This window comes from Syngnathus typhle, linkage group LG3, assembly GCF_033458585.1.
Source record: "Syngnathus typhle isolate RoL2023-S1 ecotype Sweden linkage group LG3, RoL_Styp_1.0, whole genome shotgun sequence".
In the NCBI taxonomy this organism is placed as follows: Eukaryota; Metazoa; Chordata; class Actinopteri; order Syngnathiformes; family Syngnathidae; genus Syngnathus; species Syngnathus typhle.
Genome location: NC_083740.1, coordinates 17151648 through 17175057, shown reverse-complemented (window position 1 = coordinate 17175057; position 23410 = coordinate 17151648). Strand labels below are relative to the sequence as shown.

Below are 23410 nucleotides of genomic sequence, written 5' to 3'. Positions count from 1 at the left end.
GCAATATATCGTGAATGAATCGCAGCAGGCTTTAAGATATCAGCAAATATCGTATCGTAGTTCTTTGTACCGATATGATATCGTATCGTGACAAAACCCGCGATTTACACCCCTACTGGGGTCTCTCTCTCTCTCTCTCTCTCTCTCTCTCTCTCTCTCTCTCTCTCTCTCTCTCTCTCTCTCTCTCTCTCTCTCTCTCTCTCTCTCTCTCTCTCTCTCTCTTTCAACATGGCTTGTAGCGTGAGGTCTAACCAATATTTATTTGTCTCTTCAGCGGTCTGGTACCCGGCGGCGTTACCAAGAGGATGTAATCTCAGATGAAGAAATTGATGGAAGGAGAATGTTTAATCTTGAGGAGAAGGTTTCCAGCCAGAGATTCAACTCTGATCGTATAATTCGAATGCAAGGAAAAGGTAGAAACATTTCAGTTTGAGGCTTGTACCTGCTTAAGTTTAATCATTCAATATTTTTACACAAACACTCAACAAGTTAACATAGTCTGCTCTCTCCATTCACATCTCAAATTGTTCCTGTGCAATACAATATATGTGTGTATGTGTACAGTGATCTCTCACCGCTCTGCCTGTTGCGGCTTCACTCTTTTGCGAGTTTGTAAATGACGGGAGAACGTCGTTTAAATACACGCTGATGGAATGGAGCATGCATGTGAGCAAAATGCTGAGGACAAGCACAGGAGGCGCAGCAGCCGGCCACGCGCAAGGGAAAAACACCAGGACGCAGGAAGCGTTTTGGCGCGCTCACACCCTGCGGCCGTCTTTTGTGCTGGATGTGAAGTTTGAGTTTGGAGACAAGGAGGCGGTGGTCTGTCCAGCACTCAGCGACACACATGGTCTTCGTGACTCATACGTCTTGCCTGTCCCTCTTCCTTACGATGACGTAGTCCAGGGGTGGCCAACCAGTCAGAGACTAAGAGCCACATTTTTTACTGTGTCATTGCAAAGAGCCACATCATACACATGAGCACACATGAACACCCCCCCCCCCCTGCACACACACACACACGCACGCACACGCACACACACACACCCCTCTGCTCAGCCAAATTTATTCTGTGACATTATTTTGTCACGCACCAACATGATAATGACAAATTGACTCCTACAGTACTAAAACCACAGACTAAAGACCACATTTTCAACAATGAACATTGTGTGCATTGTCTCACACAGACAAACTCTCACTTCAACAAATTCCACAAACAAAAACATAAGTTTTTTCACTTGCTATTTGTGGCGGGACAGACCATTCGTTTTAATTTGTCGTCTTTAGGAGACAAGATTTCAATAACGTCACTGAGGCATTTTTTAACGAACTCCACTTCATTGTATGGCTTTTTAGCCCGTGCAATGTTCCAAGCCAGTTGAAACAATGCAAGTGTGACAGTCTCTGAGTGTTTCGTAATTTTTTTGAAAAACCTTTTTCTGCCTGACTTTTCAAAGTGTCCAAACTTGTGCTTGCGAAATTCAGTCCCTTTTGCAAAGTCTTTATCGATATTGGCATGAAGTGAGCTGAAGTGGCGCTGAACATTTGAAGCTTTTAAATGCGCTAATGACGTCCGACATATCAGGCAGAATAGCTTGCCATTTCGTTCAACAAAAAACAACTTTAACTCTGTTAAAAACGTCCTGTGTTCATCGTCATATATTTGTTTAGCTGTGCATTTTTTCCTTGCCATTTTGGCTGGGTTGGCCATCCCTGGTTTAGCGTCTTGTCAGCTTTTCTGGACCTAATGGGCCTCCGTAGTCACAGTCGGCATTCATTAAAACCCCAGCAAAACCAATCGCTCTGCCCTGTGTTCATCGTCATATATTCGTTTAGCAGTTTATTTTTTCCTTGCCATTTTGAGAGCGAAATTGACACTCCTTAAATGGGTTTGTCCCTCCTCCCTTGCAGGATTTGACCAAAATACCATATTGAACTCAAGCGAAGCAAATACGCACGAAAAATAAACACAAATGTTGATATGAACGTAAAAGAGCCGCATGAAACCAGCCAAAGAGCCGCATGACCTAGTATATACATTATTATAATTTAAGTACCGTATTTTTCGGCGTATAAGTCGCGTTTTTTTTATAGTTTGGGTGGGGCGGCGACTTATACTCAGGAGCGACTTATATGTGAAATGATTCCCAAATTTTCAAAATTCAAAAATCCGCGATATGGTGAAACCGCGATAAACGAACCGCAATGTAGCGAGGGATTACTCACTAATTTGAACTGCAACTGACTACGTCAGCGGTGCGATGCACACGTGGCGGTGTTTACATAAAGGACGAAGAATTCGATCGATGGATTTAATGATTTGGAGTGACACAGATGGTTTGATAAAATTGTTGTTTATATTATAGCTATTTGAGATATAGTTTAGACTTAGACTTAGACAGACTTTAATCTCATTTTGTAAACACTTGGTGCACACAAAATATATAACTACTATATAAATATGAAATAAGATAAGTATGAGTGCAGCAGTGATAAAGCATGTAAACAGTGCAGGAAACAAAAACAATACTTACAAAGTGCGCAGAGGAATGCTAAGTTGACTGTTCAACAGTCTGACGACAGTAGGGAAAAAACTGTTGCAGAACCTGGTGGACCTGCAGCGGATGCTGCGAAATCTCTTCCCAGAGGGTAGCAGGGAGAACAGACCTTGGTGGGGGTGTGATGGGTCACTGAGAATATTACGGGCTCGGGACACGCAGCGCTGGGATGACAAGTCCTGAATGGAGGGAAGAGGAGCCCCGATGATCCTCTCTGCTGTCCTCACCACTCTCCTTACGTTCTTCCAATCGGAAGCGCTGCAACCCCCACACCACACCGAGAGACAGCTTGTCAGAATGCTCTCTATGGTGCTTCGGTAGAACGTCCTCATGATGGGTGGGGGCAGGTGGGCTCTCCTCATCCTCCGCAGGAAGTACAAGCGCTTCTGTGCCCTCTTGACCAGTGTCGAGGTGTTCCCAGTCCAGGTGAGGTCGTCTGTGATGTGGACCCCCAGGAATTTAGTGCTGCTGACCACCTCCACAGCTGAGCTGTTGATGATCAGTGGAGCGTGGTGAGGCTGGTTCTTCCTGAAGTCGACGATGATCTCCTTCGTCTTCTCCACATTCAGGATCAGGCCATTGTCTCTGCACCAGCCCACCAACTGCTCCACCTCCACTCAGTAGTCCAGGTCGTCGTTGTCACTGATGAGGCCCACCACCGTTGTGTCGTCTGCAAACTTCACGATGTGATTGGTGATGAACCTGGGGACGCAGTCGTGTGTCATCAGGGTGAACAGCAGGGGGCTCAGTACGCAGCCCTGAGGGGAGCCTGTGCTGAGGGTGATGACATCTGAGGTGTTCTGTCCAACCCGGACTGACTGAGGTCTGTTGGTGAGGAAGTCTAGCAGCCAGTTCCGAAGGGGGGTGCTGAAGCCCAGGCGTTCCAGTTTTCCCACCAGATGCTGTGGAATGTGGTGTTAAACGCTGAACTGAAGTCCAGGAACAGCAACCGCACGTGGGCGTTCCTCTCCTCCAGGTGAGCCAGGCTCAGGTGAAGAAAGGAGGAGATGGCATCCTCAGTAGAGCGGTTCTTCCGGTAGGCAAACTGGAACGGGTCGAATGTTGGGGGGAGTCTGGAGATGATGTGGTCTTTGAGCAGCCTTTCGAAGCACTTCATCATGATGGGAGTCAGTGCAACTGATGTAGTGACGAACTGTATTTATTGACAGTGGTTTTGTGAGCGAGAGCGAGACTCAGGCGGCACTGCCTTAAAAACCGACCTGAGTGTGTAAAGGATATCATCAAATGGGCTCAGGAAAACTTCACAAAACCACTGTCAATAAATACAGTTCGTCATTACATCAGTAAGTGCGGGATAAAACTCTACCATGCAAAGCAAAGGCTGTTTATGAACAACATCCAGAAACGTCACTGGGTTCTCAGGGCCCGAGCTCATGTAAAATGGACTGATGCACAATGGAAAAGTGTTTTGTGGTCTGATGAGTCCATTTTTCAAATTGTTTTTGGAAACACTGGACGTTGTGTCCTCTGGACCAAAGAAGAAGCGGACCATCCGGACTGTTATCAATGCAATGTTAAAAAGCCAGCATCTGTGATGGTATGGGGGTGCATTAAATCCCATGGCATGGGTGACTTGCATTTCTGTGATGGCAACATAAATGCTTAAAAGTACATACAGATTTTGGAGCAACATATGTTGCCATCCAAGCGACATCTTTTTCATGGACGCCGCTGCTTATTTCAGCAAGATAATGCCAAGCCACATTCTGCACGTGTTACAACAGCATGGCTTCGAAGTAAGAGTCCAGGTTCTCGCCTGACCCGCTTGCAGTCCAGACCTGTCTCCCATTGAAAATGTGTGGCGCATTATGAAGCGTAAAATACGAGAGGGAAGACCCCGGACTGTTGAAAAACTTAAGCGGTTCATCATGCAAGAATGGGAAAGAATTCCACATGAGAAGCTAATGGAATTTATCTCCTTGAGAAGCTGAGAGAATATAGAATTCCAGTCTCTTGATGTGCAAAACTGATAGACATATCCCAAGCGACTTGCAGCTGTAATTGCAGCAAAAGGTGGGGCTACAAAGGGGCCGAATAATATTGCACGCCCCACTTTTCAGTTTTTTATTTGTTAAAAAAGTTTAAATTATCCAATAAATTTTGTTCCACTTCACGATTGTGTCCCACTTGTTGTTGATTCTTGACAAAAATTTGAACTTTTATATCTTTATGTTTGAAGCCTGAAATGTTGAAAGGTTCAAGGGGGCCGAATACTTTCGCAAGGCACTGTATATATATACTGTTTTTTCGGATTATAAATCACGTTTTTTTTTATAGTTTGGGTGGGGGAGCGATTTATACGCAGGAGCGACTTGTATGTGAAGTTATTCACAAAGTTTCAAAATTTAAAAATCTGATGTAGTGAAACCGCAATAAACGAACCGCGATGTAGCATCTGAACTGCAACTGTGTGTGTGTGTGTGTGCGTGTGCGTGTGTGTGTGTGTGTATATATATGTATATGTGTGTGTATATACATGTATATGTATATGTATATGTATATATATATATATATATATATAAATCGGCTGGATAGCTCAGTAGGATAGTCGCCAGACTATCAACCAGCGGGACCCGGGTTCGAGACCGGGTCGGGGCGGAGCCATACCATCATCCAGAATGGGTCTGTGGGCAAGACCCTTGACGATATCGCCTACCTCATAAACATGGTGAGAGATAAAGAATCAAATGAGATGCCGGCTCAGACGTCGCCCGGTCAAACAAGGTCTGCGTCAGGCGTTGGGGAACCAGAACGCCTAGATGTGAAGTGGGCTACTGGAACAAGGCGGAAATGGGCGAGATGTGACAACCTAACACTGTTGGAGTGCTACTACTCCAGTAAACCAAGTCAGAGGGGGTACATGAAGAGAATGTGGGAGCAATGGAAGGAGCGATATCCACATTCAACACTAACCACTAAACAACTAGTGACTCAGTGCTCCAATATCCAGAAACGACAATTGATTTCACAACTTGAAATTGACGAGGTACAACACAGATGCCAAGACAAATGGGAACCCGAATTCCAGGTCAGAGAGGAGTCAACATCAACTGCCCAAGAAATTGGGTACACAGCTCCAAGAAGATATGCAAGCCTGAACAAGACAGCAACTGACCCGAAGGATACGATCATGACTCGAATGAACAGCGGCCAACCCCGACACCAACTACAAAGGCTAATTGAAGCACCACCAGAAGGTCTGGTTGAAGATCTGAATGCAGCACTGAGAGCAATCCCTACAACCACCATCACTGAAACAAATGAGTTGATATACACTTCAGCAACAGTGATCCTGGAGATGCTTGGTTACAAGAGCAATATCAAGCATGAGATACAAGACCCACCATGGAAAAGAAGGTTGGAGGCTAAGATCAAGACAGTGCGGAGAGACGTGAGCCAACTATCAGAGATCCAGAAAGGTGCAATGAAGAAACCAGCACCCAAGAAGTACAGCCAGATGAACGTACCTGAAGCACTGGAGACTGCCAAACAAAGGCTCCTAGCCCTGTCCAGCCGCCTAAAGAGATACACAAGAGAAAGTGAAGCCAGGCGAATAAACAGGCTCTTCACAACCCAACCAGGAAAAGTGTACTCTCAATGGCAGGGTAACAACAGCAGAACAGACCCACCAAGGCTGGAGACTGTGCAATACTGGAAGGGCATATGGGAGAAGGACACATCACACAACAGGGAGGCACAATGGCAAGTCTCTCTAAGAAAAGACCACAGCAACCACCCTGAGCAGAACCCAGTTACCATCACTGTGGCAGACATCCAAGAGAGAGTCTCAGGTATGAAGAACTGGACAGCACCCGGGCCAGATATGATCCATGCCTACTGGATTAAGAAGCTCACTGCACTCCATGAGCGCCTAGCAGAACAAATGAACCAGCTACTAAAAGTTGGAACTCACCCCGAATGGTTAACTGAAGGACGCACAATCCTGATCCTGAAGGATCCCACAAAGGGTACAGTCCCATCCAACTATCGGCCAATAACCTGTCTCCCTACAACATGGAAGATCATGTCAGGCATCATAGCGGCTAAGATAAGTGTACACATGGCTCAATACATGAGCACAACACAGAAAGGCATAGGCAGCAATACCAGAGTAGCCAAACACCAGCTGCTGGTTGACGGAACAGTCGCCCGAGACTGCAAGACTCGACACACCAACCTGTGCACTGCCTGGATTGATTACAAGAAAGCCTACGACTCCATGCCACACTCATGGATCACTGAATGCTTGGAACTGTACAACATCAACAGGAACCTGAGAGCCTTCATTGCAAACCCGATGGGACTGTGGAAAACAACCCTTGAGGCCAATTACAAGCCAATTCCACAAGTCTCCATCAAATGTGGCATATACCAAGGAGATGCTCTGTCCCCACTGCTGTTCTGCATAGGTCTGAACCCCCTCAGCAAAATAATCAACAAGACTGGCTACGGATACCGACTCAAAAATGGGGCCACTATACATGGATGACATAAAGTTGTATGCCAAGAGCGAACGAGACATCGATTCACTGATCCACACAACCAGGATCTACAGCACAGACATTGGAATGTCATTCGGACTAGAGAAGTGCGGTCGCATGGTGACAAAGAGAGGGAAGGTAGTCCATACAGAAGGGGTCTCACTCCCAGAAGGAACAATAACAGACATTGAGGACAGCTACAAGTACCTTGGTATCCAACAAGCAAATGGCAACCTCGATGAAGCCACAAGGAGAGGAGCCACAGCCAAATACCTACAACGAGTAAGGCAAGTCCTCAGAAGTCAGCTAAATGGCAAGAACAAGATCCGGGCAATAAACAGCTACGCCCTGCCAGTCATCAGATACCCTGCAGGAATAATAAGCTGGCCAAAGGAAGAGACGCAGACCACAGATGTCAAGACACGGAAGCTCCTAACCATGCACGGAGGGTTCCACCCTAAGTCCAGCACCCTGAGACTGTACACTAGCCGTAAAGAAGGAGGCCGAGGACTACTGAGTGTGAGAGCCACTGTTCGGGATGAAACAGCCAAGATCCATGAGTACATCAAGGAAAAGGCCCGAACGGATGACGTGCTCAGTGAATGTCTCAGACAATGGCAAACAGAGGAAGAGTGGCTAGAGACACCATCATGGGAGGACAAACCCCTACATGGGATGTACCATCGGCAGATAAGTGAAGTGGCTGACATCAAGAAATCCTACCAATGGCTGGAAAAAGCTGGACTGAAGGACAGCACAGAGGCACTCATCATGGCTGCACAGGAACAGGCTCTGAACACCAGAGCAATAGAGGCCAAGATCTACCACACCAGACAAGACCCAAGGTGTAGGCTGTGCAAAGAGGCCCCTGAGACAGTCCAGCACATAACAGCAGGGTGTAAGATGCTAGCAGGGAAAGCATACATGGAACGTCATAACCAAGTGGCTGGCATAGTGTACAGGAACATCTGTGCAGAGTATGGACTGGAAGCCCCAAGTTCAAAGTGGGAAGCACCCCCTAAGGTGGCAGAGAACGGGCGAGCCAAGATCCTGTGGGACTTCCAGATCCAGACTGACAAGATGGTGATGGCGAACCAACCGGACATTGTGGTGGTGGACAAACAGCAGAAGAAGGCCGGTGTAGTGGATGTAGCAATACCAAGCGATGGCAACATCAAGAAAAAAGAACTTGAGAAGCTAGAGAAATACCAGGGCCTCAAAGAAGAGCTTGAGAAGGCCTGGAAAGTGAAGGCCTCGGTGGTGCCCGTGGTCATTGGGGCACTTGGGGCAGTGACCCCCAAACTGGAGGAGTGGCTACAGCAGATTCCAGGAACAACATCAGACATCTCAGTCCAGAAGAGTGCAGTGCTAGGAACAGCCAAAATACTGCGCAGAACCCTCAAGCTCCCAGGCCTCTGGTAGAGGACCCGAGCTTGGAGTGGGAGACCACCCGCGGAGGGTGAGAGGGGAATTTTTTATATATATATATATATATATATATATATATGTGTGTGTGTTTGTGAGTGTGTGTGTGTGTGTGTGTACAGGACTGTCTCAGAAAATTAGAATATTGTGATAAAGTTCTTTATTTTCTGCAATGCAATTAAAAATACAAAAATGTCATACATTCTGGATTCATTACAAGTCAGCTAAAATATCTTAAACCTTTTTATTATTTTATTATTGCTGACAGTTTAAGAAAACTCAATAATTGAATCTCAACATATTTCCTCAGACCAAGTAAAAAAAAAAAAAGATAACAGCAAAACTAAATCAAACATTTGAAAATGTTTATTAATGCACTCACTACTTGGTTGGGAATGCTTTTGCACGGATTACTGCATCATTGCGGCGCGGCCTGGAGGCAATCAGCCTCTGGGATTGCTGAGGTGTTACGGATGCCCAGGATGCTTCAATGTGGATGCTTTAGCTCATTTGCATTGTTAGGTCTGGTGTCTTTCAGCTTCTTCTTCACAATACCCCACAAATTCTCTATGGGGTTCAGGTCAGGGGAATTGGCAGGCCAATCGAGTACAGTAATGCCATGGTCAGTACACCATTTACTGGTGGTTTTGGCACTGTGGGCAGGTGCCAGATCATGCTGGGAAATGAAAATCATCATCTCCATAGAGCTCTTCAGCAGATGACGCATGTAGTGCTCAAAAATCTGCATTTACTCTGGACTTGATGAAACACAGTGGACCAACACTAGCAGCTGACATGGCTCCCCAAACCATCGCTGACTGTGGGAACTTCACACTGGATTTCAAGCAACTAGGATTTTTCTCCTCTCCAGCCTTTCTCCAGATTCTGGCGCCTTGACTTCCAAATGAAATACAAAACTTGCTTTCGTCTGAAAAAAGGACTTTGGACCACTCTGCAACTGTCCAGTGCTTCTTTTCCATAGCCCAAGTCAGACGCTTCAGAAGTGGCTTGACCATGGGAATACGGCTATTGTAGGCCATTTCCTGGACACGTCTTTGAACAGTGGCTTTTGATACCTGGACTCCAGCTTTGGTCCACTGTCTTTGAACCTCCCCCAAATTCTAGAAGCGACTCTTCCTCACAATGCTGTTAAGGCTGCGGTCATCTCTCTTGGTTCTGCAGCGTTTCCTGCCACATTTCCCCCTCCCAACAGACTTTTTGTGAATGTGCTTTGAAACTGCACTCTGTGAACAGCTTGCTCTTTGAGAAATTTCTTTTTGTGTCTTACCCTCATGATGGAGGGTGTCAATGTTGGTCCTCTGGACAGCAGTCAGATCAGCAGTCTTCCCCATGCTTGTGATTTAGTTTACTGAACCAAGCTGAGTGTTTTTCAAGGCTCAGGAAAACCTTGCAGGTGTTTCGAGTTAATTAGACCATTCAAGTGATTAGTTGAATACCTGCCCCCCCCAAAGTCACATCCGTCTTTTCTTTCTGAACTCTCTGAACTCCTCACCATCGTATCCTCAGTCTCCTATCGCCTCCTACTCATCGGTGACTTCAACATCCCCATCGACCAGCCAACTGCTCCACTGACGGCTGACTTCATCTCCCTTCTGGATTGCTTTCATCTCACCCAGCACACCAACTTCCCCACCCACTCCAAAGGCCACACCCTGGATATAGTATGCTCCTCCTTTCCACTCACATCCAACCCCTGTCCTCTCACCTTTCCACTGTCAGATCATCTCTGGATCCTCTTCTCCGCCCCTCTACCCTCGCCTCATAATTCCACAAAACGCACCATCTCCTACCGCAACATCAAGACTGTAAACCCAATCACGCTTTGCCAGCTCTTATCCTCTGCCCTTTCACTCCGACCCCATTTCTTCCTCCCCTGATGACCTTGCCACCACGCTCAACAACATCCTTTCTGACTCCCTTGATTCCCTAGCCCCCTGGAAAACGTCCTCTGTTACATTCACTAACTCTGCCCCTTGGTACACCCCGGAACTCCGCTCCATGAAACAAACTGGCCGTCAACTCGAACGCCTCTACAAAAGAACCCGCCTCACCGTCCATGCCGAAACCTTCAAACAACACATCTCCTCCTATCGTGATGCTCTTCTTGCTGCCAAATCTGCTAACTTTTCATCTCTCATTAATAACACCAACCGGAACCCCCGCATACTGTTCTCCACCGTCAACAAATTGCTCCAGCCACTGGTCACCAAGCCACCCTCCTCACCCGCCCTCTGTAACTCCTTCCTTGTCAACTTTAACAACAAAATCGCCCAAATCAACAGTTCTCTGACCGACACCATCAATAACTCCTCTCCCCCACCTCCCCTACTCTCCTGCCCCCCCCTTCCTGACCTCCCGCCCTTCCCCTCTCTCACTGCCTTCTCCCTTTGTCGACTCCCCCACTATCCTAGACATCATTACCGCATCCAAGACAACCACCTGCTCTCTCGACCCTCTTCCAACGACCTTAACTAAGGCCTGCCTCCCTGTCCTCCTCCCCCACCTCACCACCCTTTTTAATCAGTCTCTATCCCTTGGCCACTTTCCCACTGTCTATAAATTTGCAGCCATCACCACATCCTCAAAAAGCCCACCTTGGACCCACTCAACCTCTCCAACTACCGTCCCATCTCCAACCTTTCATTCCTTTCCAAAACCCTTGAACGCATTGTCTCCGCCCAACTCCACACCCATCTCCAGTCCAACAACCTCTATGAACCCTTCCAGTCCGGATTCCGCCCACTTCACAGCACCAAAACAGCTCTAGTTAAAGTCACCAACGATCTCCTCATTTCTGCAGACTCTGGTGCCCTCAACATCCTACTACTACTTGACCTTAGCGCAGCCTTTGACACTGTGAACCATTCCATCCTCCTCCAAAGGCTGCACCAACTAGGTGTTGAGGGCCCTGCACTTGACTGGCTCACCTCCTACCTCACCAACAGAAACCGGTTAATCTCTCTCTCTCCGGTCACACATCCATCCTCTCCCCAGTTACACAAGGGGTCCCCCAAGGCTCAGTTCTTGGCCCCCTCCTATTCATCTGTTACCTCTTTCCCCTTGGTACTGTCATTCGCAAACTCAATTTAGACTTCCATCGCTATGCTGATGACACCCAGATCTACGTACATATGTACCACACCAACCCGTAACCCTTCCCTCACCCACTTTGAAACCTGCATCTCTACAATAAAAACATGGCTGACCCACAACTTTCTCAAACTATACAGTGACAAAACAGAGCTCCTCCTCATAGGCACTAAATCCTCCCTTAATAAAACTGGATCCATCACACTCACCATTGACTCCTCAAACATCACTCCCTCCCTTCTGGCACGCAACCTTGGCGTTATTTTTGACCCCACACAGTCCTTCCACCCTCATGTTCGCTCAGTTGTCAAGACCTCCTACTTCCCCCTCCGACGCATCGCCAAAATCCGGCACTGCCTCTCTCTCCCTGCCGCTGAATCCCTCATCCACGCCTTCATCTCATCCCGGCTTGACTACTGCAAGTCCCTTCTCACTGGAATCACTGCGACTCACTCCATAGACTTCAACTCGTCCAAAACTCTGCTGCCCGCCTCCTTACCCACACCCGGTCCCGTGAACACATCACTCCTGTTCTCCGCTCTCTTCACTGGCTCCCCATTAAGGAGTGTATCATCTTCAAGATACTCCTCCTCACCTTCAAAGCCCTTCACCACCTGGCTCCCGCTTACCTATCCGACCTCCTTTTCCCCTACTGCCCCAACCGTCCCCTCCGATCCTCCAATACTTCACGTCTGACAGTCCCAAAATCTAGACTCAAATTCTACGGTGACAGAGCCTTCTCCTACACATCACCCCGACTCAGGAACTCTCTCCCTCAGTATGTCTGTAACTCACCCACACTCCCCATATTTAAGTCCCGTCTAAAAACTTACCTCTTCTCCCAAGCTCATGATCTCCCCTACCCATAACTGGTTTCCTCTTCTTAATTTTATCCGATTGTTTCTTCCCCCTCCCCCTCCCCTCATGTATGCCTTTGCCTTGTTCCCTGTAAGCGTCTTTGGGTTTTTGAGAAGCGCTATACAAATTTAATGAATTATTATACTAATAATAATATTATTATTACTAGTATACCTTTTCATGATATTCTAATATTTTGAGATGGGATATTTGAGTTTTCTTTAGCTGTAGGCCATAATCAGCAATATTAAAATAATAAATGGCTTGCAATATTTCAGTTGATTTGTAATGAATCCAGAATTTATGACATTTTAGTTTTTTTAATTGCATTACAGAAAATAAAGAACTTTATCACAATATTCTAATTTTCTGAGACAGTCCTGTATGTATGTATGTATGTATGTATGTATGTATGTATGTATGTATGTATGTATGTATTAGGGGTGTAACGATACATCGATACATATCGATTAATCGATATAATGCTCTACGATTTATTGGCATCGATGCTAAAGGTAAACATCGATTTATATCGCCGTGTTTGACCTCGGACATTAGACGCGACTTTATTTTGAAATCCAGTTCATTGTTGCTTGCTTCCTCTTTCCGGGAGCAGTGCGCCCGGCGTTGTTGTGTTGTGAGCAGAGCACGCACGTGAAAGGGGAGGCGACAACTAGTACGCGGCTCCTGGGCTGGTGCTATGGCTAGTGTCCAAAAAGACCAGGAAATTTGCTCCCCTTTAGACTTCAAGTCATTCGTTTGGAAGCACTTTGGATTCCAAAGAAAAGATGGCTCAACAGACAAGACACGTGCAGTTTGTAAATCCTGCCATGCGGTGATCAAATATTCAGGGAGCACAAATCTCGCCGCACATTTAAAGAAAAAACACCACATCAAAGTTCAGTGTTAAAGTAAGCAATTTGTATACTACAATACTCATGTAATTTCCTAAATAAAGAGTTTGCAGTACCTTGTTGATTTTGCGTATGAATTGTTATAAATCAGGATATTGTTCTATATTTTTTATTAAAAAAAAAAAAATCAATCGTAGAGCACTATATCGCGATATATCGTGAATGAATCGCAGCAGGCTTTAAGATATCGGCAAATATCGTATCGTAGTTCTTTATATCGATATTATATCGTATCGTGACAAAACCCGCGATTTACACCCCTAGTATGTATGTATGTATGTATGTATGTATGTATGTATGTATATATTTATATGGTAAAGTTAAAGTCCCAATGATAGTCACACACACATCTGGGTGTGGTGAAATTTGTCCTCTGCATTTAACCCATCCCCATGTGATTTTAATCCATCCCCTGGGGGAGAGGGGAGCAGTGAGCAGCAGCGGCGCCGCGCTCGGGAATCATTTGGTGATCTAACCCCCCCCAATTCCAACCCTTAATGCTGAGTGCCAAGCAGGGATTGGAATTGGGGGGTTAGATCACCAAATGATTCCCGAGCGCGGCACCGCTGCTGCTCACTGCTCCCCCAGGGGATGGATTAAAATCACATGGGGATGGGTTAAATGCAGAGGACGAATTTCACCACACCCAGATGTGTGTGTGACAATCATTGGGACTTTAATCTTTTGAATATATGTATGTGTGTGTATAATGTGTATGTGTATGCATGTGTAACTGTACATGCGTGTGCACAAAGACAAGTCTCGGAAAAAATATGATCCAAAGAATGATGAACTTACGACTTAACAGTTGACATTTCTGTGAAGCTGGGATGTCTTTTAAACTCTAAACCTTCCTTCTGACAATATTCAGAGACTGTGAAAATCATTAGGTGTAATACCAGATTTAGTTTTTTTGCAGCTGATTTTTACTAGGGTGTTTTGATGTTTTCATTTCTGAACACATCACAATTGTTTTTTATATTCATCCTAATTATAGTCATGTAACATTTGAATTTTTAATTTCTGCCATTGTCTTTTAGATTTAACATACGAGTTCATCCAAAGAGGTGGCCTGAGAGATCCTATCATCTTTGAGAAAATTGATGGCCTCGGACTCAAGTATATTTTTTTCCTTTGCACTTTTTTTTTACTTCTCTCTGTTCCCCTGCCCTCCCCTTTAAGCACTCATAATTTGTTCCATAAAGTGGGCTAAGTAACACCTTTTTCTTGTTTTATAGAATGCCTGATCCAAGCTTCAGTGTGAGTGATGTCAAGATGTTTGTTGGTAAGCCTTTATTTCATTCACTGAGCAAAGATTTGTAGTACAGGTCGTCTTCAACTCACAAACACAATGGAATCTGACTGTGTTTGGAAGTCGAATTGTTGAGACATAAAATTTTGCTTTGAAAGTGAATTTTATTAAATTAAAAAAATGAACTGTGAGTCATCACTTTAACATGGTCGAAGGGTTTCTTTGTCACAATGATCCTAGGAGATAGGTTGTCTGGGAATTTATGCCCTTGGCAGGGTCAAACAGTTTGGGTCAAAACAGGGTCAACCCACTTATTGTACTCATGAAGAGTACAATAAGTGGGTTGTGTTTTCCCTTTGCTGTATCTGGGTCATCATTGCCTTATTCTGGAGCCAGGCCTGGAAGTGGGGCTTGTTGGTGAGTAGCTGGTGGACGCCTCAGCCCAAAAATACAATATGGGTCATTTTTCCCATGAGCTGACAACTTGTGGGAGCGGCCAAATTGGTCAGGTGCTCTGTGAGCTGGGGTGTCGCCAGAGGCGGGGATCTTGGCGATCCTATTTATGCCGACAGAAGCTTACATTAGAAACCTGGAATTTCACCTTTCTGGCAGGGTACTTGCCTATGTTGGTGTGTTGAGGCAGAGAAGTTCAGACGAGCAATGGTCTGACTCGACTCCTCAACTTGGGCTCTGCTACCAATCCTCGCCGAAGAGGTTAGACCAGGGGTGGGCAAACTTTTTGACTCGCGGGCCGAACTGGGTTCTAAATTTGGACCGGAGGGCTGAACCAGGAGCAGATGGACGTAGGCTTTGTGTGAAGTCATATAAGCGACCTGTAAAGGTCATTGCATAAAAGATTTCGGCCTTTAGTAGGTAGTAAAGCATGGATATTCCAAACAAGTTTTTTGACAACAAATGCATTTATTAACAGCATTAAAAAAATAATAATAATAATTCACTAAAAAACTGCTATCAGTGATTCTCATAAAATACGACACTGTTATTATGAATAACAGTCTCCATCACTTCAGTGCCTGCAGGTCAGATTAATGAAAGATGTTTATCTTATGAGATCACATCAAACGGCAAACATTCTGACCAAATATATCATCTTGAAGAATCGGTGAAAGCATACATCCGAATAAAGTAATCAAAACAGCAACACGGTGAGGGGTATCTGAAAATCAGAGCAGAGTTTTAACTCACAAACACCTGGTAACAGAGGTGAGGAAACGGGAAACACTTCCTTAAAGTAAGCCTTAAGAACTTTACAGGTTAAGATTAGTCGCAAATAGGTGGTGCATCAATCTCCTTGAGCATCCTGCATTGTTTGAAAATGAGAATGGTCGCTAGTTTCAATCCCTGCTATGTGTACAAATCATATTCAAAATGCATTTTTTTACAATAAACTTGAGAGCCTCCCGTTCATTTTCAGTGGGAACAGTGTTGTTGGTCTCCCTTTTTTGCTAGTGCGTCATAGTCTGGAGTAAAATTTGTTGTGGCAATTCTGAGGAGAGATCCGAGGTGTTGGTCCGTTTACCTCGATCTGTGACGGGTTGATGTTGATGTGGCTAAACGTCACGTCGCGTACGTCGAGCCAAATTGGCCACTCTCTTTTAAACACTCGGCACTGTGTCCACCTTGCTTTTCCTTGGGCGACTCTCCAGGGGAAGGTTTGTGGGTGGCTTTAGCGCAAAACTGCATCTGAAAGCTCAGCGCGCGAATTACAAGAATGCTGTCGTCAAAGCCCACGCTCTAAATTCGGGACTGATACGAATAGAGCGCGAGAATGAATGAATATGAAAAAGTATACTAGTATGGTATTCAATAGGGGTGTAAATCGCGGGTTTTGTCACGATACGTATCATATCGATACAAAGAACCACGATACGATATTTGCCGATATCTTAAAGCCTGCTGTGATTCATTCACGATACATCATGATATAGTGCTCCACGATCGATATTTTTATTTTATATTTTTTTTTAAATAAAAAATATAGAGCAATATTCTGATTTATAACAATTCATACGCAAAATCAAGGTACTGCAAACTCTTTATTTAGGAAATTACAAAAGTATTGTAGTACATATACAAAGTGCTTATTTTAACACTGAACTTTATCAGATTCCTATATTTTTTCTCATATAAGTAAAGAAAAATGAATATTCTTTATTTTTTGTAATACCATTAACTTTAAAGTGCATTACTGAACTATTTATTTACAATAATTTTAATTGTCCGTTGATCCCTTTTCTTTGGAATCCAAAGTGCTTCCAAACGAATGACTTGAAGCCCAAAGGGGAGCAAATTTCCTCGTCTTCTTGGACACTAGCCATAGCACCAGCCCAGGAGCCGCGTACTAGTTGTCGACTCCCCTTTCACGTGCCTGCTCTGCTCACAAGACAACAACACCGTGCGCACTGCTCCCGGAAAGAGGAAGCGAGCAACAATGAACTGGATTTCAAAATAGTCGCGTCTAATGTCCGAGGTCAAACACGGCGATATAAATCGATGTTTACGTTTAGCATCGATGCCAATAAATCGTAGAGCATTATATCGATTAATCGATGTGTATCGATGTATCGTTACACCCCTAATAGGTATGCTAACGTGACATAAACACAAACAAAGAGCTGAGAACGGGCCTGACGTAACATTCAGAGTTATTAAAAAAAACTATTACATAAATAACAGGTTTATAAAACCATCTATGTCACTCCAATTCATTACATCCTTCAATCGTCCTTTGTCAAAAAAGTACAAGGAAAGACGTGGGTTTGGTAAATGGCTCTTTATGTAACAAAACAAACTTCCAGGCGTGTGGCGGCGTGGACTTCCAGCCACGGAGGTGGAGGAGAGATCCATAGAATAGGACCAGGCGTGCGTAAAAGCTATGATCGAGCCCCATCCACCGTCCCCAGACAGCCACCCGGCCGAGCGCCGGCCCTCGACTTCCATCCACGGAGGTGAAATAGAGCTCTGTAGAGTAGGACCGGGCGTGCGTAAAAGCCATGTCCGAGCCCCATCCACCGTCCCCGGACAGCCACCCGGCCGAGCGCCGGCCCCCGACTTCTATCCACGGAGGTGAAAGAGACCTCCGTAGAGTAGGACCGGGCATAAAAGTCATAATAGTTTTTCAAACCTTCTGTGTCACTCTAAATCCTTCAAACTCTTTGTCCGCCGTGTCACTTAGAAACAAAGCCGCTAATGATGCCGGTAGTACATGGGGCCCTTCGTCATCTTTGTCATCCCGTGCTCAATCTTTGTCCTTTTTGTAAACAACCGCCACGGCGCGTCGCGCTGCTGACCTCACTTGAAATTCAAATTACAGTAATCCCTTGCTACATCGCGGTTCGTTTATCGTTGTTTCACCTTTTTTTTTTTGTAACATTTTTGAAAAAAAACACAAGTCGCTCCTTATTATAAGTCGCCCCCCCACCCAAACTATGACAAAAAACGCGTCTTATAGTCCGGAAATTACGTTTATACATACATACATATGTACATACATACAGTGCCTTGCAAAAGTATTCGGCCCCCTTGAACCTTTCAACATTTCGCGACATTTCAGGCTTCAAACATAAAGATATAAAAAAATTTTTTTTTCAAGAATCAACAACAAGTGGGACACAATCTTGAAGTGAAACGAAACACCGGTCCAAACGACCCTACTGGTTTTAGAAACAACTTGATTCAAGATTCAAGAGTTTTTTATTCGCCATGTTTGAGCGTGCCAAACAAGGAATTTGACTTCGGTAAAAACACACCCTCTGTTCAACATTTAGGTGACTAACAACATTCAGGACATGTGAATAATGGCAAAAACAGTGTAGACAAATTCAAAAAAGGTGTGAAGAGCAGGATGTTATTGCACAGTAATGACTCTGAGACTGAGTGGTGCGAGTTCATCAGAGCAACAGCCTGGGGGAAGAAGCTGTCTCTGTGTCTGCTGGTTTTGGCGTACCGAGCTCTATAACGCCGTCCGGAGGGGAGTAGTTCAAACAGACTGCAACCTGGGTGAGAAGGGTCTGTAGAGATGTTCCTTGCACGTTTCCTGGTCCTGGACAGGTACAAGTCTTGGATAGATGGGAGGTTGATTCCAATGATCTTTTCTGCAGTTCTGATTGTCCGTTGTAGTCTGTGCTTGTCTTGTTTGGAGGCCGATCCAAACCAGACAGTGATGGAGGTGCAGAGGACAGACTGGATGATGGCAGTGTAGAAGGTCTTCAGAAGCTCTCGCGGCAGGTTGAACTTCTTGAGCTGTCTCAGGAAGTACAGCCTCTGCTGGGCCTTCTTCCGGACAGAGTCTATGTGGCCGGTCCATTTCAGGTCCCGAGAGATTGTGGTTCCCAGTAACTTGAAGGTGTCTGTGGAGAGAATAGTATTACTGCGGATAGTGAGGGGTAAAAGTGGTGAAGGGTCTCGCCTGAAATCCACTGTCATCTCCACGGTCTTGAGCGGGTTCAGCTCCAGATGGTTTTGGCTGCACCAGTGGACCAGCCGCTCCACGTCCTGTCTGTACGCAGTCTCATCACCGTCCTGGATCAGTCCGATGAGAGTGGTGTCGTCTGCATACTTCAGGAGCTTCACAGGAGAGTCACCTGAGGAGAAATCATTGGTGTAGAGAGAGAAGAGCAGTGGGGAGAGGACGCACCCCTGAGGGGCTCCAGTATTGGTGGTCCGGGTGTCAGATGTGATGCCCCCCAGCCTCACACGCTGTCTCCTGTTGGTCAGGAAGCTGGTGATCCACTGACAGGTGGAGGCAGCACTTAGCGGAGGTCAGGGGCCCAGGGCCACACTCGCGGCACACACCGGGGGCCTGACTCGCAAACGGCAGCAACTTTGGGGGACATGAACCGCACTCAGGCGGCAACTCTCACAACCCTGAACCGCACTCGGGCGGGAACTCGCACAACCCTGAACCGCACTCGGGCGGCAACTCAGACAGACCTGAACCACACTCGAGCGGCAACTCTCACAAGCCTGAACCGCACTCGGGCGGCAACTCGCACAACCCTGAACCGCACTCGGGCGGCAACTCACACAAACCTGAACCACACTCGAGCGGCAACTCACACACACCGCACTCGGGGGGACAATTGGGGGACGGAACCGTGCTCGGCGGGAACTTGAAATGTCAGAGCCGCAATCGGCAGCAGTTTGAAGTCCGGACCGCAATAAGCGGCAATTGGAAGGCGGAGCTGTGCGCAGCGGCAAGAGCCACCACGCGCTGCAGCCGTGGGGGTGGGGCCATGGACGATCGCGGGTCCGACGCAGCTGGTTCGAATCTTGCGACGCCCACGGGTCCTGTAACGCTGAGGTGGAGCCCGATGGCGACCGCGAGTCTGATGACGCCGGGAGGCACTCCGATGGCGGCCGCGGGTCCGGCATTGCAACAGCGAAGTCCGATGATTCTCGCAGCCGATGGCGCCGGGAGGACTCCGATGACGGCCGCGGGTCCGGCGTCACGGCAGCGAAGTCCGATGGCGACCGCCGAGCCGATCGCGCTGGTACCTGCCCAGACAATGGACGTAGATCGGGCGTCGCAGTGGGAGCTGATGGTGGAGGGAGGTCCAAGCGCTGGTCGCTGTAGTGGTCTGATCATTCTGTCAGGCTTTGGAGGGAGTTGGAAATGGAGCAGGGCGACCATGTGCAGCTTGGACCAGGGTTTATTGGAAGAACTCAAAATACATACTTGGTACACGAACCTAACTCACTGACAAAACAAGACTGACTGAAAAAGACGTGAAACAAAAAGACATCATGACATTAACACAACAATGACTAGACTGACTGACCAGGACGTAAGACAAGAAAACAACAGGACCTGGCGACAACAACACACGCAACAACCGACAAGCAATGATCCGATGGTGAGCGAGGGGCAGACAGGACTTAAATACAAAACACGAGGCAGGTGAACGCGGTTACATTGATTGAGGTGACACAGGAAGGGAGGGGCGACGCGAACAGAAACCATGGCAACCTAGCAAAACTAGGGACGAGACATGACAGAAGCACACTGACATGATCCACGGACATGAGCACACAGACAGACGGACAAAACAATGACAACATGGACGTGACCCGGGACGAATCATGACAGGGCGTGCAATATTATTCGGCCCCCTTGCGCTAATACTTTGTAGAGCCACCTTTTGCTCCAATTACAGCTGCAAGTCGCTTGGGGTATGTCTTTATCCGTTTTGCACATCGAGAGACTGGAATTCTTGCCCATTCTTCCTTGCAAAACAGCTCGAGCTCAGTGAGGTTGGATGGAGAGCGTTTGTGAACAGCAGTCTTCAGCTCTTTCCACAGATTCTCGATTGGATTCAGGTCTGGACTTTGACTTGGCCCTTCTAACACCTGGTTACGTCTATTTGTGAACCATTCCATTGTAGATTTGGCTTTATGTTTTGGATCATTGTCCTGTTGGAAGATAAAGCTCCGTCCCAGTCTCAGGTCTTTTGCAGACTCCAACAGGTTTTCCTGCAGAATGGTCCTGTATTTGGCTCCATCCATCTTTCCATCAATTTTAGCCATCTTCCCTGTCCCTGCTGAAGAAAAGCAGGCCCAAACCATGATGCTGCCACCACCATGTTTGACAGTGGGGATGGTGCGTTCAGGGTGATGAGCTGTGTTGCTTTAACGCCAAACATATCGTTTTGCATTGTGGCCAAAAAGTTCGATTTTGGTTTCATCTGACCAGAGCACCTTCTTCCACGTGTTTGGTGTCTCCCGGGTGGCTTGTGGCAAACTTTAAACGAGACTTGTTATGGATATCTTTGAGAAATGGCTTTCTTCTTGCCACTCTTCCATAAAGGCCAGATTTGTGCAGTGCACGACTGATTGTTGTCCTATGGACAGACTCTCCCACTTCAGCTGTAGTTATCTGCAGTTCATCCAGAGTGATCATGGGCCTCTTGGCTGGATCTCTGATCAGTCTTCTCCTTGTTTGAGATGAAAGTTTGGAGGGACGGCCGGGTCTTGGTAGATTTGCAGTGGTCTGATACTCCTTCCATTTCAATATAATTGCTTGCACAGTGCTCCTTGAGATGTTTAAAGCTTGGGAAATCTTTTTGTATCCAAATCCGGCTTTAAACTTCTCCACAACAGTATCTCGGACCTGCCTGGTGTGTTCCTTTGTCTTCATGGTACTCTCTGCGCTTTAAACAGAACCCTGAGACTATCAAAGAGCAGGTACACGGAAAGTCTCAAATACGGAGACTTGATTACACACAGGTGCATTCTATTTATCATCATCAGTCATTTAGGACAACATTGGATCATTCAAAGATCCTCACTGAACTTCTGGAGTGAGTTTGCTGCACTGAAATTAAAGGGCCCGAATAATACTGCACGCCCCACTTTTCAGTTTTTTATTTGTTAAAAAAGTTTAAATTATCCAATCAATTTCGTTCCACTTCACGATTGTGTCCCACTTGTTGTTGATTCTTGTCAAAAAATTACAATTTTATATCTTTGTTTGAAGCCTGAAATGTGGCGAAATGTTGAAAGGTTCAAGGGGGCAGAATACTTTCGCAAGGCACTGTACATACATACACGCACGCAAGCAAGCAAGCACGCACACACACACACACACACACACACACACATTATTTGTCACATACATATATATATATATTCGGTTTCTTTGTGTGTCTTGACATGTGAAGAAATTGACAATAAAGCTGACTTTGACTTATTCAATGAAGAGTCGAATTAATGGAACTATGACAATAATAGTATTTGGGAAGAAATTTGATACATTAATCATTAATTCTAAAACCGTATATACCGTAATTCTCAGACTATAAATCGCGTTTTTTTTCATAGTTTGGGTGGGGGGGAGACTTAGGAGCGACTTACCGTTTTTTTCCGTGTATAGTGCGCCCCCATGTATATTACGCACCCTAAAAATGGCATGCTGATGCTGGAAAAAAGCCTGTACCCATGTATAATACGCACCCAATTTTTATGAATTTTTTTTTATGAAATTTTTTTTTTTTTTTTTAAGTCCCAATGATCGTCACACACGCAGGGAGGCAATGGGTCCCATTTTTATAGTCTTTGGTATGGTCTTAACTCGGCTGGATGTAATTTTTTTTGTTGGCGTTGATTTCTCCGACTGCCAGTAAACGCACCACTGCGCTCCGTGCGCGCACGGGAAAGAGGCGTGCGGACGTGAAAAAGGCGGCTCTGTATGGGAGAGACGTTGAAGAGGAATAAAAACACCCTTGGAAACCAAAACTTGCCCCTCGTCGTGACTCGGAGCCGCAACAAATGTTTCGGATTTTTGTAGGGTACATTGTGACAGACAGCAAACGAGCAGGTGATCGAGCAAGCGTCTGATACGAGAGCATTGCGGTCGTATGGAGCGTGTTTGAAGTGAACAGCAGAGACGAAAGGAACAAGGCAAAGTGTTGTGAAATAAAATATTACCTGTAATACGCATTTTGTTATTTGCTGATTGAAACTGCTAATTAAACTGTGAATTGAAACTAATAGGTGGAGAACTGAACTCTCGCTCTTTATAGAGCTGACGTGTCTTGCGCATCCGTTCTGCGCATCTGTAATGGCGGCCTCCGTATGATACCCGGTTTGCGTGTGTGCGCGTGCGCGTGTGTGCGCGTGTGTGCGAGAGAGAGTGAGAGAGAGAGCGCGAGAGAGAACGCTCAACCGTAGCGCGCCGCCGACCGCCCAACTGCACCGCGCTGGACAGAGCCGTCGCTGAAATTTAGAAGATATTTTTAAAGTCCTGATGTACTTTCTAAAATTTAAGTG

At 46.1% G+C, this 23410-nt stretch overlaps 1 pseudogene; it reads left to right on the top strand.

Moving 5' to 3' along the window:
- Positions 1–228: 228 nt before the first annotated feature.
- LOC133151155 (lysine-specific demethylase 2A-like) overlaps positions 229–23410 on the top strand; it is a 203130-nt pseudogene continuing 179948 nt past the window's right edge.